The sequence below is a fragment of the Phodopus roborovskii genome, unplaced genomic scaffold (assembly GCF_943737965.1).
Source record: "Phodopus roborovskii unplaced genomic scaffold, PHOROB, whole genome shotgun sequence".
Lineage (NCBI taxonomy): Eukaryota > Metazoa > Chordata > Mammalia > Rodentia > Cricetidae > Phodopus > Phodopus roborovskii.
In genome coordinates this window covers 51,984,840-52,000,882 of record NW_026126433.1, presented here as the reverse complement: position 1 = coordinate 52,000,882, position 16,043 = coordinate 51,984,840, and the positions used below count along the sequence as shown (strand labels likewise).

The window sequence follows — 16,043 nt, the reverse complement described above, 5'->3', positions numbered from 1 at the left end:
GTTGGCGAACTCTTGGCACTTGAGAGTGTGTTGGTGTGGGTGTCCTTAGAAGATCCTTCCTTCCTCTCACTTTCCATTGTGTCCCTGCAGTTGGAGGAAAGGAGAGAGTCTGATAGTCTGGACTTTAAAAATAGTTTTACAAAAAGAACAAATGCCAAATTCATTGGTTATATTTAGAGAATGGTAAGGACCCAGTGGACTGTTACGAAAAATAAGAATGAAGAGGAGGGTGGGTCACTGTCTTAAATGGCAGGCTTAAAAATGGAAGCCAGAGATCCATCTCATTGATCTGAGCTAAGAAGAGTCCCAGGGTAGCCTGAGCTACATAGTGAGAATCTGTTTTAAATAAAAAGGGCAACAGCAACAGCTTCCCCACTCCGCTTCTCTTCCCCAACTAAAACCAAATATGAAGAAATACCCCATGTTGTGGCTGAAGCAGAAATATGGCAGGTTAGAAGGCGTCTGGAGCTACATAACAAAACCGTGTCTGGAGTGGAATGGAGAAACACATAGGTGCTTCCTTGGCCCTTTGCTTTTAAAACTAGTGCCCTAGTTATATGTTGATAGTGCCCATGTTAGCATGTTGATGGAGACCTGTTCTATTTATTTCCTCCACTTCTGTCCTTCCACCCCAACTCCCCTTTCCTTTTTGACTAAATAAAGAATGCTGCAGCTGGACATTGGTGGCACAGTTGAGCATTGGTGGCACACGCCTTTAATCACAGCACAGGAGGCTAGCATGGACTACAGCATGAGTTCCAGGACAGCCAGGGCTATGAGACAGAAGCCCTGTCTCATAAACAAACAAGGAAGGAAGAACGCTGCAACACATATTTTGTATATACTGTTTTGATGAAACTGTAAGTTTAGACATGGAGTAAACCCCAGTGGCGATGGGTTTCAGATGAAAGGACTTTAGAGGGTGCATTGAGGGGTCTGTTAGTAGCCATAACTGCCCTCCGAGAGGTCTCCTAGGTGACACTCTCGGGTACAAGTACATTTCCTCACTTTTGCTGGCAGCAGCCATCCACATCCTTAGTGCTTTGATTGAAATAAAGTTATGTTGTGAGTGAGTGATTTTGAACTTATTATTAACTTTGTAGTTGTTGTTCACATCTTCTGGCATGATCAGTTACCTGCCAGTAGTTACCTGCTTCTTTCTAACCAGCCATCTTGTGATATTCAGGCTGGCTCCAGCTGCTCACTCAGTAGCTGTGGAAGAGGCATGCCTGAGAGCCTGCAGAAAGGAGCTATGCTCTGGGATTGGCAGTAAGCTGAATCATGTGACTCTGCCAAGGTGTCCATCCATGTGGAAGGTAGGGGTTATTCACTTTACTACATTGTAGAAAAGCATTTTTGTAAATGTAAAACATTATAAAAACTCAATGTTATATATTGTATAATTCACTTACTTTTGAGAACAAATATTAAATGTCTTTTTTAATTCTTTGAATACAGGGTCTTAGTGTGTATCCCTGGCTGAGGTTTCTATAAATCTTAATTAATTTATAGGAAATTAGGCTCTACTTTTTAGTGTTAATGGTATGATTTTGTGCATAAAGAAGTTAGGTGTACATCCTTGGATTTTGGCACATAAATAAAGGGAATGCATTAGTAACCACACTTACTAGGCAGCTTGTGTGTTTGTTTGCTTTGTCCTTTCCTCTTGTGCAGTAACTGCCCTGTGAGAGACTCGGGCTCTGGGATTCTACCTTAGACTGAAGTGGGCCCTGTCAGGGAAAGACTTCTAAATTCTGACCAGTACATAGTCTGCCTTAAACCCTTTTCGGCAGTATGGCACCCAACTTGGCTGGTTAGCTGTTTAAGGCTGTGGTGGAATATTTTTACAACCTCCTCAACACATACACCTTTTTTAAACCAACAAAATAAGTTGCTTTAAACCTCCAAGTGCCTGTCTATCACACTTGAGTGTGTTTTGTTCTGGTTAGCAAGTGAATGAGCACTGTGAGTGGGAGTCAAAAGATTAAATAAATGAGGCTTGTTTGGAATTTGGTAACCTTGTATAATGTTATGAATGTTTGGTAAAGTTTTAGTGTAATTATATGTCTGTTTTTGTAAGTTATGAATAATGTTTCAAATTTTAAGAAAAATATGTGTATTTTCAAACCAGGTTATTGGTCTTGTTTGGCTGGTCTTGAACTCTTGATCTCTGGTAATCCTTCCTCAGTCTCTAGAATAGATGGCCTGCAGCCATGCAAGACTATGCCAGGCCAAGTTAATTTTCTAAGTCCTAAAACTTATAAGCAAAAGAAGATTAAAGTAAGGCAATGTTGGCAGAAATGACAGGTACTTACATTATCAGGCTGATAACAAGAGATCAAAACTGATAAGCAAAAAATCAGTTTCCTTGGGACTGGAGCAATGACCCAGCAGTTAAGAGTACTGCCTGCTCTTTCAGAGGACCCAGGTTCAAGTCCCAGCACCTACATGGCAGCTCATAACTGTCTATAACTTCAGTTTCAGGGCATCAGATTCCTACTTCTGGCCTGCTCAAATCCCAGGCATGCAAATGGTACAAACATACATGGAGGCGGAACACATAAAGTAAAAACTCAAAAAGGTGGTTCCCAGAGAGACTCGTTGCTAGCACATGCAGAAAGGGGCCCTAATGGACTTTCTACAAGTTTACCGCTACCCTGGCCTACATGGTGTGACCCTGTCCTCCAAAACAGAAGAAACAAAGATTCTGTTTCCTTAATAATCAAAGAAATTTGAGCCACTTAGAAGTAGTTGTTAGTGTCAACAGAATATTGACAGAATATTGTAGCTGTGGGGAAAACTTGTTGAGGTAAACATGCATACCCCAGGGGTATCAGTAAGTTGGCATTTGAGAAAGCAACTTGTAGGACTCTAAGGAAAATAATAAACAAAAAATTGCATAAAGTTATCACCACTCAGGTGATTCTTGATTGAGATTTTTTTTTTAAATATAGAAACCCCCTAAAGCAATCTGAAAGTTCAGTCATAGTAGGGATATTTGAAAGCCAGTATTTGATGCTGTATCTGTTCGATATAGTGTTGGGAACCTTTTGGTTTGTATTCATAGCTTTACATGAGGGTCTGTTTTGATGGAAGTAGGGGAAGAGCTGGACTGCACTCTTAGTGATATATTGGACCAGTGCTTTGGGATTGTGGGTTATTGTTCCCAGATTCTGTCCCTACTGCGCTTTGTGGCCCAGTTTTTCTTTAGCATGGAAGGACTTTTATAATCAGAAAACTGGTGAACATTATTCATTATTTACTTAAAATCGCCTCAGCAGTGACCTTTTAGTGCTAGGGAATGGCTCAGATGGGCCTTGGAAGAGGTTTTTGTTTGTTTTGTTCATTTTTGGGGAAGCTGTTTTGGGCCCTGGAGAAAGGTAACTTTATTTTTCATTTCATTTATTTATTTATTTATTTATTTATTTATTTATTTATTTATTTTTGTGAAGGCTGTTTATCACAAGGAAGAATTTGGGTTTTCTTAAAGAGAAGGCAATGTTTTCCTGTTTAATGGAACTTACTAAGATGGTTCAGTGGAAAATGTGGCTTTCCTGTGTGCAGGTTTCTTGACAATTTTTGCAGGACACTTATGTCTTTAGCTGTGGTTTAAAGGAATCAACTGTTTGGTTAATATTTAGTTCTAGACTTTGAAAGAGATACTTACTATATTCTTACTTTAAAAATCAACAGAGTGAGACAAATGACTGAGTCTTCATATATGCTTATGAGCCTGTCTGTGCCTTTGTACCTAACACGTATAAATACAGTAACATAAGTGTAGGCCAATGAAAAGGGGGACTTCTGAGGTGGGGAGGGGTATATAGACTTTAACAGTTAAGACTTAGAAATATTCCAGGTATTTCCTTTCCTGTAGGATTGAAGTTTTCACAAACCCCTTAAAAATATCTGTGAACATGCAAAGCTTCCCCTGTGAGGTGGGCATGAGGCTTACTCTTTATGCCTTTGTACCACAAGTGATTAAGTCGTCAACTAACCAAGAATAAAGGAATTAAATACCAAAAACTACATGCACTGTGTGTCAGTGTTAAGGTCCAGGCTCTCAGCTTCAGTTCTTGGGCTGGGAGGGCTGCTGTGCTGCTGTGGCCCCCATCATCCACTGCTCAACAGGGAAGATGCTTTCTTGCAGCCTGTGTGTCATCTGGGAAGGGAGCATTTAGAGTTGCAGTGCAGCAGCAGAAGGAAAAGTCACAGGTCCTCTCCTGCCTGCATTAGGCTTAAAAAGACCTCGCCTAAAGGAAGACACAAGGCGCATTACTGTAGATCAACTTCAAGTGACTGAGCTTTTGTCTTTAGACTGTCATGGCAGGGCAGATCTATTCTTGATGAAGGTCCTGTTTGGTATATTTTATTCACCTTCCATTTCTCCACCTCATTGTTCATGCAATCAACAAAATAATGAAAGTATTAAAATATTTTATAATTGAGTATTATATACTTCATATCAAAAGTATTCATAATCTCTCTCCAGTAATTCTAAGCATGGAAATTTACCTGAAGAAAATTTGTTGGAACCTCCACACCTCCCTAGATGATTTATGTAAAAAAAAATATTAGAAATAATCTTATTCACTTGCAGGTTTTTCAAAGTAAAGATCATTTATCCATTGTTTAGAGACAGACTGTACAAGGGTATCATAGTAGTTGCACAGGCACAAGCATGCACAGGTTGACAATTGTGCATATGGTTCTAAACATGCTTGTAGCTGCTGAAAATAGACACCATGTGATCTCCTGAATAAGATTTTTCTAACATTTATGATGCATTGCTTCTACTTGTGTTTTTTTTTTTTTTTTTTTTTTTTTTTTTGTTTTTGTTTTGTTTTGTTTTGTTTTGTTTGGGGCTGTTGGTTCTCCTTTGAGAACTTGTATCCTTCTGCATTTTCCTTTGAGTGTTTCTGTATATTCAAGGCACCAAGATTAGTTCAAGTTCAAGTTGCCTTTTATCCCTGGGCAAGAGCAGCCAGGACCCTGTTTTCTTTTATTGAAGATGGGTATTAAAGACTGAGGTCCAGGTTCTGTGTGTCCTTGCTGTATGGATACCATTGCTTTCAGGCCCCTTGAATGAGTAGAGCTAGGAATTAATTACTGTGTCTTTACCTTCACACCCATAGATACATTTTATTTTTCAGACTGACAATTCTCCCTTTTTATTTATAATTTCCTCCTCTAGCAGTAAGGAATCTGGTGCTCAATACTCAGTGTATTTACTTAATCAGTGTAGAGTATGCATATGAAGCAATGGCTTCCCACTGAGACATTTGTCTGTTGGTGGAGACAGTTAGGAATGAATGTTTGGGAGTATTTTAGTTGTCAGGGTTGGAAAGGGCCTAATAGCATCTGGAGATTAAGGATGCTCCTAAACATCATCAGAACAGTGAATGGCATGGTGATGAGTCATGCAAGGTTGCCAGGCCTGTAACCCTGTACACAGGAATCAATCGAAAGGTAAAATGCCAATGGTGCCCCATTGAAGAAAATAAATAGGTCCAGTGTTGCTAGTTTATACCTGGTGGAAAATAAATGAATGTGCTAGTTAGCACAAAATATTTGTGTACAGTTCCCTTTCTTTCAGTTGATTAGGCCCTTTACCCCTTTCAGTATGGTGTGCTAGTCAACTGTGATATAGTGAGGATTATTTGTTTCCTTAGTATTAGGCTATGGATCCATCATAGTTTTTTCTTACTTTTGTGTGTTGTTGGGGGATATGAAACACCATGGGGTCCAGAGTCAGAGCAGTACAAGGAAGTTCTACTCAGAAAAGAGGAAAGCTGGTGTTTGAAAAGCTTCCCAGAGCTCTGCCTGGTCATCAGGCCTGACTTTAAAGTTAGCTGTTTTCCATTTCTTTCCTGTAAGAGTTGATGTGAGGATGACAGTACCCAGGAGGCATCTGCCATGATGCCTGTGTCACAGAGGGGCCACCCTTCTCTTATTTACCTACTGTACGCCAAAGCAGCAGCTCTTTCCTAGTGACAAAAAGTGAACATGGTTTGTGGCTTTGAGTTGATCCTGTGTTCTCGGGTTGGTAGTAGTTTATAGAAAGTACAGTCTCTGTTTTTATAATTGATAATGCAATGCAAGAGGCTAAGGCTAAAAAAGTAATAATTATGAACGTTTCTATGGAAAGAAGTGTTTACTTCTGTGACCAAATGCCTGATACAGGTTACTTATTGAAGAAAGGAACTTTGGTTATTTCAGTTTGGGAGGCTCAGAGGCTATGTAATATGTAATATGATGAGTAGAGCTGTGGAAGCATGGTCAGAGGCAAGTGAACACATCCCAAGCTAGGAATGCAGGAGACGGGAGATGACAACACTCCTTTTAGACAGGTCTCACTATGCAGCCTTGGCTGACCGGCGGCACCTTACTATGTAGAACAGCCTAGCCTTGGACCCACACAGGTGGCCTACTATGCTGGCTCTAGGGAAAAAAAAAGCAAAAAAAACAAAAAAGCCACTTAAGAAAACACTCAGATAGTTCAAGAAGAGCTGTCAAGGTTTTGCAGGCAAACTACTTTGTAAGTAATTAATAATAAAATCATTTTAGTGATGGTTTTTGAACAACTGGATAATAATTTAGAAAGTTTTAAAATACTTTTACTTCACTTGCTTCTTTAAAATTTCTAACTTGTGTTTGTGTACACTTGCATGCCGCAGACTAGAAAACATTTATAGTCTGTCAATGGGCAGTACAAAAAAGATGGCTTTCTTTTAAAAATATTTTTCTTGATTTTCTAAGATCTCATACACGCATACAATGAAATATGATCATACCTACTCCCATTTCTCCCCTCCAATTCCCCCTATCCTGCCCCCAATTTCATGTTTTCTTCTTCTCTTCCTTTTTAGAACCCACCCATGGCTTTCTTTTGAAATCAGATATTGAGAGCAGATGTTCTAGTCTTGCCTCTTTGACTAAATATGAATCTCAGGATGTTCCCACGGTGCCTGATGCTTGGAGGTTTTATGATCATTATTGTAGTTTAGCCTGAATCAGGGGTGAGCACACACACATTCTAGGGAATATAGCTGTGAGTCTAAGTGCATTATCTTCATCTAGCCTGCATGGCAGCACAAGCTGCTTCTGCCTCGTGCCCTAGGCCTACATCCAAGTCTAATGTGTGCTGCTTCCTGAGCATTATCTCCCCCTTTTTCTGGTCCACCTTTACTCCCTAAGCAGCAGATATGAAACCATTTGGTTTGCAGAATCCCTTAGACCAGTGGTTCTCAACATTGCCAGTGCTACAACCCTTTAATATAGTTCATATTGTGGTGACCCCTCAGCCATAAAATGATTTTGTTGTTACTTCATAACTGTAGTTTTGCTGCTGTTATGAATTATAATGTAAATATCTGACATGTGACCCCAAAGGATCTTGACTCACAAGTTGAGAACCACTGCCCTAGAATCTTAAAACTGATTGAGGATCTCAAATCATTTTTTGTTTTGCGTTCAAGCTACCAGCTATTCCTCAGCAAGAATTAAGACAACTTTAGCAGAACCTATTCACTAATTTATTTCTGGAATATGTTGCATGTCAGTATAAATAACATTTTGTGAGAAATAACTACTTTCCAGTTATTCTCCATGGTTTGAGAACCATTTTAATGTGTGGCTTAAAGGGGAGCACTGGGGGTTTCTGTCTGCTCCAGTATCCTGTTGAAATACCATGCACTATCTGGGCCCTGGGAAATAACTGGATGCTCTGGAGAAGAGGAGGGTGAAGGGCCTGTTATGATTTGTATTGTTAGGAGAGCCCTTCTGCAGTGCAGATTCCTCAGGAAGGTCTGTACATCACCTGGGCTGAGGAAGAAAGAAGTGTTCCTGCCTGGCTGTGGCCTCAGAAGGGCATTCTTCTTAAGGAGTTTGCCCAGGGCTGATTTGGGGCATGCCACCCCACCCCTTGTTTGCCCTGATCATGCCACAGGTGGGAATCTCCAGTGTGTCATTCTGCTTCCCTTTCAAGTGCCTGCATTTGGTCCTGCAAGTCTACTGCAGGCCTTTTCTTCAGTTACTGAAGAATATTAAACTAGTAGGATGGAGTCTACTCAATGTTTATGTTTTTTATAAATTGTTCGACTCTATTGTTCCTTTCTGTTAGCAAACATGGGTGGCAAAACAAATGGACAATTAGGTGATAGTATTAATGATGGGTATGAACTGATTATTTAAAGCTAAAAACTTACTTTTTATTGTGATACCCAAACCTTTGGTTGAGTTTAGTTTCAAAATGTCTATAGTACTGTTTTCTTCTAGTGAAGGAATTCATAATTTATAATATAGAATTAGATATATATTGTTTTGTGGTATAATATCTCACAAAAAGACAGTCTGATGTTCAGTACACAGTACTACAAGAATTTTTCTGACACTGTGATAAAATGCCCAAGGCAAACAACTGAAAAGTAGGAAAGGCTTGTTTCAGAGATTTGAGCACATGCAGTTGCCCTAGATTCATGCTGGTGCATTATGGTGGGAGCCTGTGTCAGAGGATGCCAATTTACTTGATTGCAGCCAGGAAGCAAAAAAGGGAGGAGGGCCCCAGGGTTTCATCCTCCCTTTGTTATGCTTTGTATGTGAAATGACCAGGGGCTCACATTTTGAAAACTTGTTCTCAGAGGCTGGCCATATTCTGGGGAGGAGGGTTCTAGTTGGCAAAACCATTCATTGGGAACAGCTTTTGATGGTATTACAATCTCACTGTCTGTTTCCTGCTGCGCTGAGATGTGGAGTCATTGTTACATGATTCTGCCATCATGAATGCTGCCATGCCTTTTGTTGTTATTTGATTCAAATAATGCCTATAAAACACAAACACGAGACTCAGCGCCCACGTGGAGTTTATTGTGAGAGGGGAGAGAAAGGGGGGGGGTAGCTGGTGGCCAACCAAAAGCAGGAGAGAGAGAGCAGAGAGAGGAAACAGAGGAACCAGAGAGAGAGCAGAGAGAGACCAGAGAGAGAGCAAAGAGAGAGCCAAGAGAGAGAAGCACTTGGTGTGCTTGCTTTAAAAGAGGCTTGCGCATGTGTAACTGAATCCTCTGGCCGCCAGGTAAAGCTGATGTAGAGATGACAAGGCCATGAGCGTCCCGCCCATCCTCGGGGTGGGGGTCAGCTGGCTGCTAGTTCCTAACACCTTTGCCACTGTGATGGACACCAACATAGACCTTGCCTCTCCTGGGTGGTTTCTGTTTGGTATTTAGGTCACTACAACACAAAAGCAAACAATGTGTTCTTCAAGGGCTCATCCTGGTGACTTAACTTCCTCTCTCCACTTTCTAAAGGTTCCAACACCTATGGCAACACAGATGCTAAACAAACCATTGATACTAGGCCCTTGGTGGACATCCTGTGTGCAAACTGATTTTTCTGGTGCTTTGTCATATGAACAAGTTTGAAAATACTTGTAGAGTGCAAATTGGAAAGACATGTGTAGGTCTAAATTGATGTATTTTGTCTTAGTTAAGGTTACAACTGATGTGATGAAACACCTTGACCAAAAGCAATTTGGGGAAGAAGTCCATATAACAGTTGGTTATTACAGCAGCAAGGGTAGGAACTCAGGAGGGCAGGGACTTAAGAGACAGGAGCTGATGCAGAGACCATGGAGGGGTGCTGCTTACTGGCTGGCTTCTCATGGCTTCCTCAGCCTACTTTCTTATAGAACCCAGGAGCATCAGACCAGGGTTGGCACCACCCACAATGGGCTGGGCCCTCCTAATCAATCACTAACTAAGAAAATGCCTTAAACTCTCAATTGTGGTTTTTGAGTTTCAGATGACTGTAGTTTGTGTTAAATTGACATTAAACTATTAGGCATCTTTGTACAGCATAAAGTTCTCAGCATCTCAGCCACAGGGAGACAAAGGCATGAGGGAGAGGCCTCCTCTCTAAGACACTGTATCTGACAATCTGATGTCTTTTACATTTCCCCTTTATGCTTTTCTCATGATAATGGCAGAGAGCTTGAATCTGGAACATGAAGATTGAGTCCCAAGAGAATTGCAAGGACAGAGTGACAATCTGTTTATTAGGTAGAAGAACCTACAGCGTCTGTTAGCTTGTATTGTTTCTTATGCTATAGATGCAGGAATTCATGTCTTAACATGTTTTGATTGAGTATCTACTAGATGCTCTAAGGGTATGGTATAAAGGAGAAGTAAGCAGAGTCACATTAGTCAGTCTTCGCTTCACCTGAATAGTCTCACCCTGCCAATCTGTGGTCCTTTGAATCAGAATAGCCCCTAGAGGCTCCTGCATTCAAATGCTTAGTCACCAGGGAGCAGCACTATTTGAAAGGATTAAAAGGATTAGGAGGTGTGGTCTGTTGGAAGAAGTGTGTCATTGAGGGTGGGCTTTGAGGTCTCAAAAGCCCTATATCTCTCTCTTGGCCTGTGGACTAGGCTGTAGTCTCAGCTACTGCTCCAGTGATGTGTGCTGCCTGTCATCTCTCCCCCAGGACTATAATGGACTAATGCTCTGAAACAGTAAGCAAGTCCCCGATTGAATGCTTCCTTTTGTAAAAGTTGCCTTGGTCATGGTGTCTCTTCACAGCAATACAACAGTGACTGGGACGCCATCCAACGGAGGAGAAAGTTTTCATGTACTTGGATGACTGGCCTGTTGTTAGAGACCATCTTACACTGTGTTTTCTTTGAAAAAGAAAAATTCAAGGCTGTCTTTTCTTTATGTAAACAATTTAAGAGATATTTACTTGCCATGGTCGTGTGACTTTTGCTCCTGGGCCTGGGATGAGATGGAGGAAAGATGTTGACCTCGTGAACAGAAGGCAGAGAGACAAGGATTACCTTTGAGGGCATATTCCCAATGACTTCTATCCTCCGACCCAGCTTCACTTCCTAACAGCCCATCCATCCACTGTGAACTAACCAGTGTGTCCTCCTCATGATCCAGTCACCCTCAATAGTGAGAGCCATCAGCTGGGAGCCAGCCTTCAACACAGGCACGGAAGACATTTCATATCCAACCTAACAGTCTTAAAGTGCATTGTCAGGTAGACTGTGAGGAGACGACCTTAGATCTTCCTGGTAAATAATACCTGCATTGCTTTTTAAAGGGGATTAACACAGTACAGAGGGCAAGTGAGTGCAGATGTGCCTGGCTGGGAGCCAGCCCTCTGAAGCTATCTCAAATAGACTAGGCCTGTCAATTCAAAGGCATAGGAAGCCCTAGTGTACTTTATGTCAGAACTGCTGTGAGCCCATCTTCTTGTGTTCCCTTTGAACACAAGAGGGCCAGGTCTCTGACCTACAAAGCCTTGAAAGGAAATTCCTTTACCAAAGGGAGTGGGAAGTTGCTGCAAGTGACTTGACACATCATGTTGACCTAAACAGCTTCAAGGGAGGTCTGTGCCTGCAGGTAGTCTGTCTCCTTTACTTAGGGGCAAAGGGTTCCTTGTTTCAAATGATTCCTTATGGAATTTGCAGTTAAATGTGATGCGTCTCAGAACTCTGTGCTTTGGCATGTTTGACTGTAGATGTTTCGGGGGATGGTCGGTTTGCTGATGAATGGCACGACTTTACGTTATACTTGAAATATGTCTTGAGACATTTTATGCTCATGGAAGCTGAAGTTTCAGGAATACCAAGTAAGCATTTCTTGTCTGGTGTCAGATTAATGGGGAGTTGGGAACTGAAAGGTGGTATGTGTTACCCTCTTACACCCTGAAATGCTGCTTGTTAAGACAGGCACATTTCTGAAATAGTTGCTTGAGGACCTGAAGTTTAAGCCCCTCTTTTCCTGCCTGCTTATCATCTTCCAGTCACAACCAGAATATCTACATTGTTCAGTTGATTTGATTTAAAAAACAACTTGTCGGTTCTTTCTGGTTTTAATAAATATACAGTTTGGCTTAATGGCTTCCTGAACTAAGTAAGTCAAATGTTGCATTGATACTGTTTCTAATATTTCTGTGCTTAAAATGTGGATGCCATTGAGAAAGGCAATCATTTTCCTAATTTGGCAGGTTGGAACAAACTTTGGGTCACAACTCTTTAGAGATATGACCCTGCTGAGTTTGTGTTGTGGGATTTGTCACATCAAACTTGGATTCAGGTTGCCTGCAAGGCCCTGAAACATTGATGGTTTAGCTTTCTGTATGCAGTTCACAGTTTGGCATAGAACTTGCAGAATGAATTTGCCTATAAGTTATATAGCCCTTATATAGAATTGAGCTGGCATTTCAAACCAGGTTTATGCTTTTCTCCTTAAGACCATTTCTTGAAAAACGTTTATTAAAGTTTATAAGATTTCTTGCAATATTATAACATGGCCCTATTTGAGTTTTCCCCAATTTACTTTTAAGTGGTGGTACACAATGGAGAGAGGCTAGTAAATTTTAATTTTAGATATGCTGTGCAATCGTAAAATCATAATGAACATCACGTGTTAACAGTGGGTTGTGCACTTACTGCAAGGATGTGAATGAGGCAGAACAAATTTTTGTGTGTGTGTGTGTGTGTATGTGGTGTGGAGGGTGTGGGATGTGTTTGGTGTATATGTGAGTATGCGTGTGATGTGTGGTATGTGTGTGGTATGTGTTTATGGCAGTGTGTATGGGTGTGTGTGGGGTGTATGTTTGTATGTGGGTGTGTATGTGTGTGAGTGTGTGGGGGGTATATGTGTGGTGTTTGTGGGGGGTGGTATGTGAGTGTGTGTGGTATGTGGGGTATGTATATGTGGGGTGTGTGTGTATGTGGTATATGTGTGTGGTGTGGCATGTGTGTAGGGTGTGTGGTGTGGTATGTGCGTGGGGTATGTGTGTATGTGTGTGGTGTGTGTGAGTGAGTGTGTGTGTGTGTGTGTGTGTGTGTGTGTGTGTGTATGGTGCTGTATGTTAAACTCTACTTAAGTTTTTCTATATGTTGACTAAACTAATCTTAAGAAAAAGGGAAGGAAGTCATAAAGTAAAATTTCTTTACTATTTGTATTGTGTTTAAAAAGTAAAAGTATAAACTTTAAGTAAATTATTCTTGAGCAAAAGAATACTCAAGATTAGGTAATATAAAAATAATAGGAGCTGGAGCATGACTCAGTGACAGCCTCTTAAGTAGTAGTCATGTCAGTTTTTTTTTTGTGTGTGTGTTTTTCTACTTCAAAGGGTTTTAAAAAATATAAGCATTTGAATATGGATTTTAATCTTGAAAATAAACACTTTTTAAAAATAAACACATTTACTTATGAAATACTAAAATACTTTTTAAAAAAATTCTAGTTCCATTTATCATTCAAGTGGCAAATTTTTCACTTCACATTATATAGGAATTTTGGGGAGGGGTGTTGGGATCCTTTTGTGGTCAAAATATTTTAAGATTAAAAAAGGCCCTTGATCTTTGGAAGCTAGAATTAAATAAATTAGTGTTCAAGCTTCTAAAAGCCAACTGTTTGGCATCTAGCACCCATTGATGGGCACTCTGTTGAACTTTCAGTGGTGAAGGTGTTCCCCCAAGTGCTTTTCTGCAGTTCTGCACACTGTTTAGAAAGAGGCTTTTCAAGAGGCTATCACTGAAAGTAGGGTGCAAATAGCTGTCCTTGGGATGATGTCTTTGGCATAAGTGAGGAGGATTCTCTCCCAAATGGGAGCTTATCATTGGCTCATTGTTTTGACACTCTTCCCATGACTATTAGCCACACATCACTATAGCCCAGCAGACTCTGTATCCTCTGAGGCAAAGGCTGCAATACATAGAAAAGGGAAAACCAGCACAGTATGTCAGAGATGTCTAACATCTCTGCTTAAGAATTAATGTTGCTAGTATTTTGTAAGCAGACAAAGGAAGGCAACTTTTTATTTCATTGTCTTGGAAAACTTTTCAGCCTTTCTCATTTTCTTCCCCATTTTGCTGACTTCATCTAAGAAAGTAATTTTATATTTTTCTTTCATGAATGTAGAGCATTTTGAAGTCAATCATAGCTGAGAACTGTGCCCTTCAACTATTGTTGGCTTGTTTCTAAGTAGTGCATGTAAGCTATAAAGTAAATTGATGTTACCAAAAAGACTTACATTAATTAGTGTTTGTAACTCTGCAGTCTCCAGCCTTGCAGTATCTTAATTAATTAGTTGTTTCTTTGTTTGGCACATATTTTCACTTTGTATGCATAGCTCAGGCTGGCTTCTTATTCAGGACCCTCTTGCCTCAACCTCCCAAGCTCTGATATTACAGGTGTGAGTCACTTCATAATAAAATGCCTGACATTAAGTAGGCTCATTCACTCTTTTATTCATCACCTGCAGTTATTGATTGCCTTTTATATAGCTGGCTTTCTATATGCTTTGCATTCTGTATATCACAGTGAGTAAAGCAGGCATTTAAGAGATAATGTGTGAACGTCAGTAGTTGTGTATCAGGCATTGTTAAATCTGTGGTTATACTCTGTGGAAAGAGAAGGAAGCATCAAATAACTACTTAATAACTAAAGTAATTTCAGATAGTGTATTAGTCAGGGTTCTCTAGAGGAACAGAACTATAGGATGAAGCTATCTCTTTCTTCTTTCTCTGTCTTCATAGTTACTTATTTAGATTTATTAGAATGGCTTACAGGCTGTGGTACAGCTAGTTCAAAAATAGTTATCTACCGATGGAAGGTCCAAGAATCCAGTAATTGTTCAGTCCACAAGGCTGTATTTCTTAACTGGTCTTCAGTACATGCCAGAATCCCAAAGAAGTAGGCTCTAATGACAGGGAAGGGAATGGACTTGCCCATGAGAGTGAGGACAAGCAGACAAGAGCAAAACATTCTTCTTCCTTGCCCTTTATACAGGCTGCTAATGGGAAGTGTGGCCTAGATTAAAAGTGAGCCTCAAAGATCTGGATTAGAAGTGGATCTTCCCACTTCAAATGACTTAATTAAGGAAAATATCCCTCAAAGGTGTGCCCAGCTGTTTGGGTTTTCCTTAATTCCTGATGTAGCCAAGTTGATAACCAAGGATAACATCACAGGTAGGAATTAGAACTTCAAAGACACCAACACAGGGAGAGCTGTTAAGACCCTGGCCTGGTCTATTTTTTGGTTGGTACAGGAGATCAAAGTGAGTATAATTAATCACAGGTAAATATAGCTGCCATAAAGGACAAAGTAAAGGGTGCCATGACTGCATAGAAAGGAAGGTGTGGAGTCCTAGGAAAAGAGTGCAGGAAGAAATGATGTTTGTGCTGAGTGGAGCTGTGTCTCTGCTCCTGTGGGCTCCTGTGACAGGTGCAGCAAAGTGAGAAGCTTGAACCACAGAGATTTATGGATTGTCATTGTGCAGGCTGAAAACCTAAGGTCATAATGCCTGCGCAGCTGGTTCCTTCTGAAGGCTGAGGGGCCGTTGGTTCCACTCTGTCTGCTGGCAGTTTATGGCAGTTTTTAGTATTACCTGGTGGAGGAACACATCTCCTGGATCTGTGTCATCTTTTCACATTGTGTTGTCCCTCTGGACTTCGTGTGTCAGGTTCCCACTTTTATAAGGTCATCAGTTCTGTTGGATTAGGGGGCATTCTGATCTTGTGGGAACCCACCTAAATGAATGGCATTCACAATTTTTGTTGCCAAATAAGGTCGCATTCTGAAGAGATGGTGTTATTCCAGTGTGATCTGATAAGGTACAAGAAATTGTTTCTTGTGATATTTTAACTTTTGTGTGTTTAATCTGTTTCTGGGGAAAGTAGATAAATATATTTTTAGAAAATACACTGTAAAGGCCTTTTTCAGAAACTGCACTCAGCTAATGTCTCATGAGCAGAATGGTGAGTACAAGATCAAGTTATGGCTTTGTTGAGAAATCTGAGCTCTGCAGGATCAGAGGTAGTATCTTGCTTATTTTGTTGTTTTAAAAAGAGGAAAACAAAGAGACATTTGTAAGCTAATGTACAATCCGGTAGGGAGGGAGACCTTGGGGTACAGAGGAAACATGAGAATTCATTGATGTGGTGATCTGAGTAGGTGAGAGGAGATAGATCTAGTATACACAGAAGAACTAGCCTTAAAGATGAGAATGGGCGGGAGAGGATGGGAGGTGTCAG

General features: G+C 40.6%; 1 protein-coding gene across 5 annotated transcripts in view; it reads left to right on the top strand.

Annotated features, from left to right (window-relative positions):
• Disp1 (dispatched RND transporter family member 1) overlaps positions 1-16,043 on the top strand; it is a 143,882-nt gene that overhangs the window by 50,963 nt on the left and 76,876 nt on the right. For 4 of the 5 annotated variants that reach the window (XM_051186491.1, XM_051186490.1, XM_051186486.1 and 1 more), the window contains one exon: positions 1,187-1,316. The exons of the other annotated variant lie outside the window; for it this stretch is intronic. The gene's annotated coding sequence lies outside the window, so the exon portion shown is untranslated. The remainder of the gene's footprint in view (positions 1-1,186; positions 1,317-16,043) is intronic. 5 annotated transcript variants of the gene reach the window in all.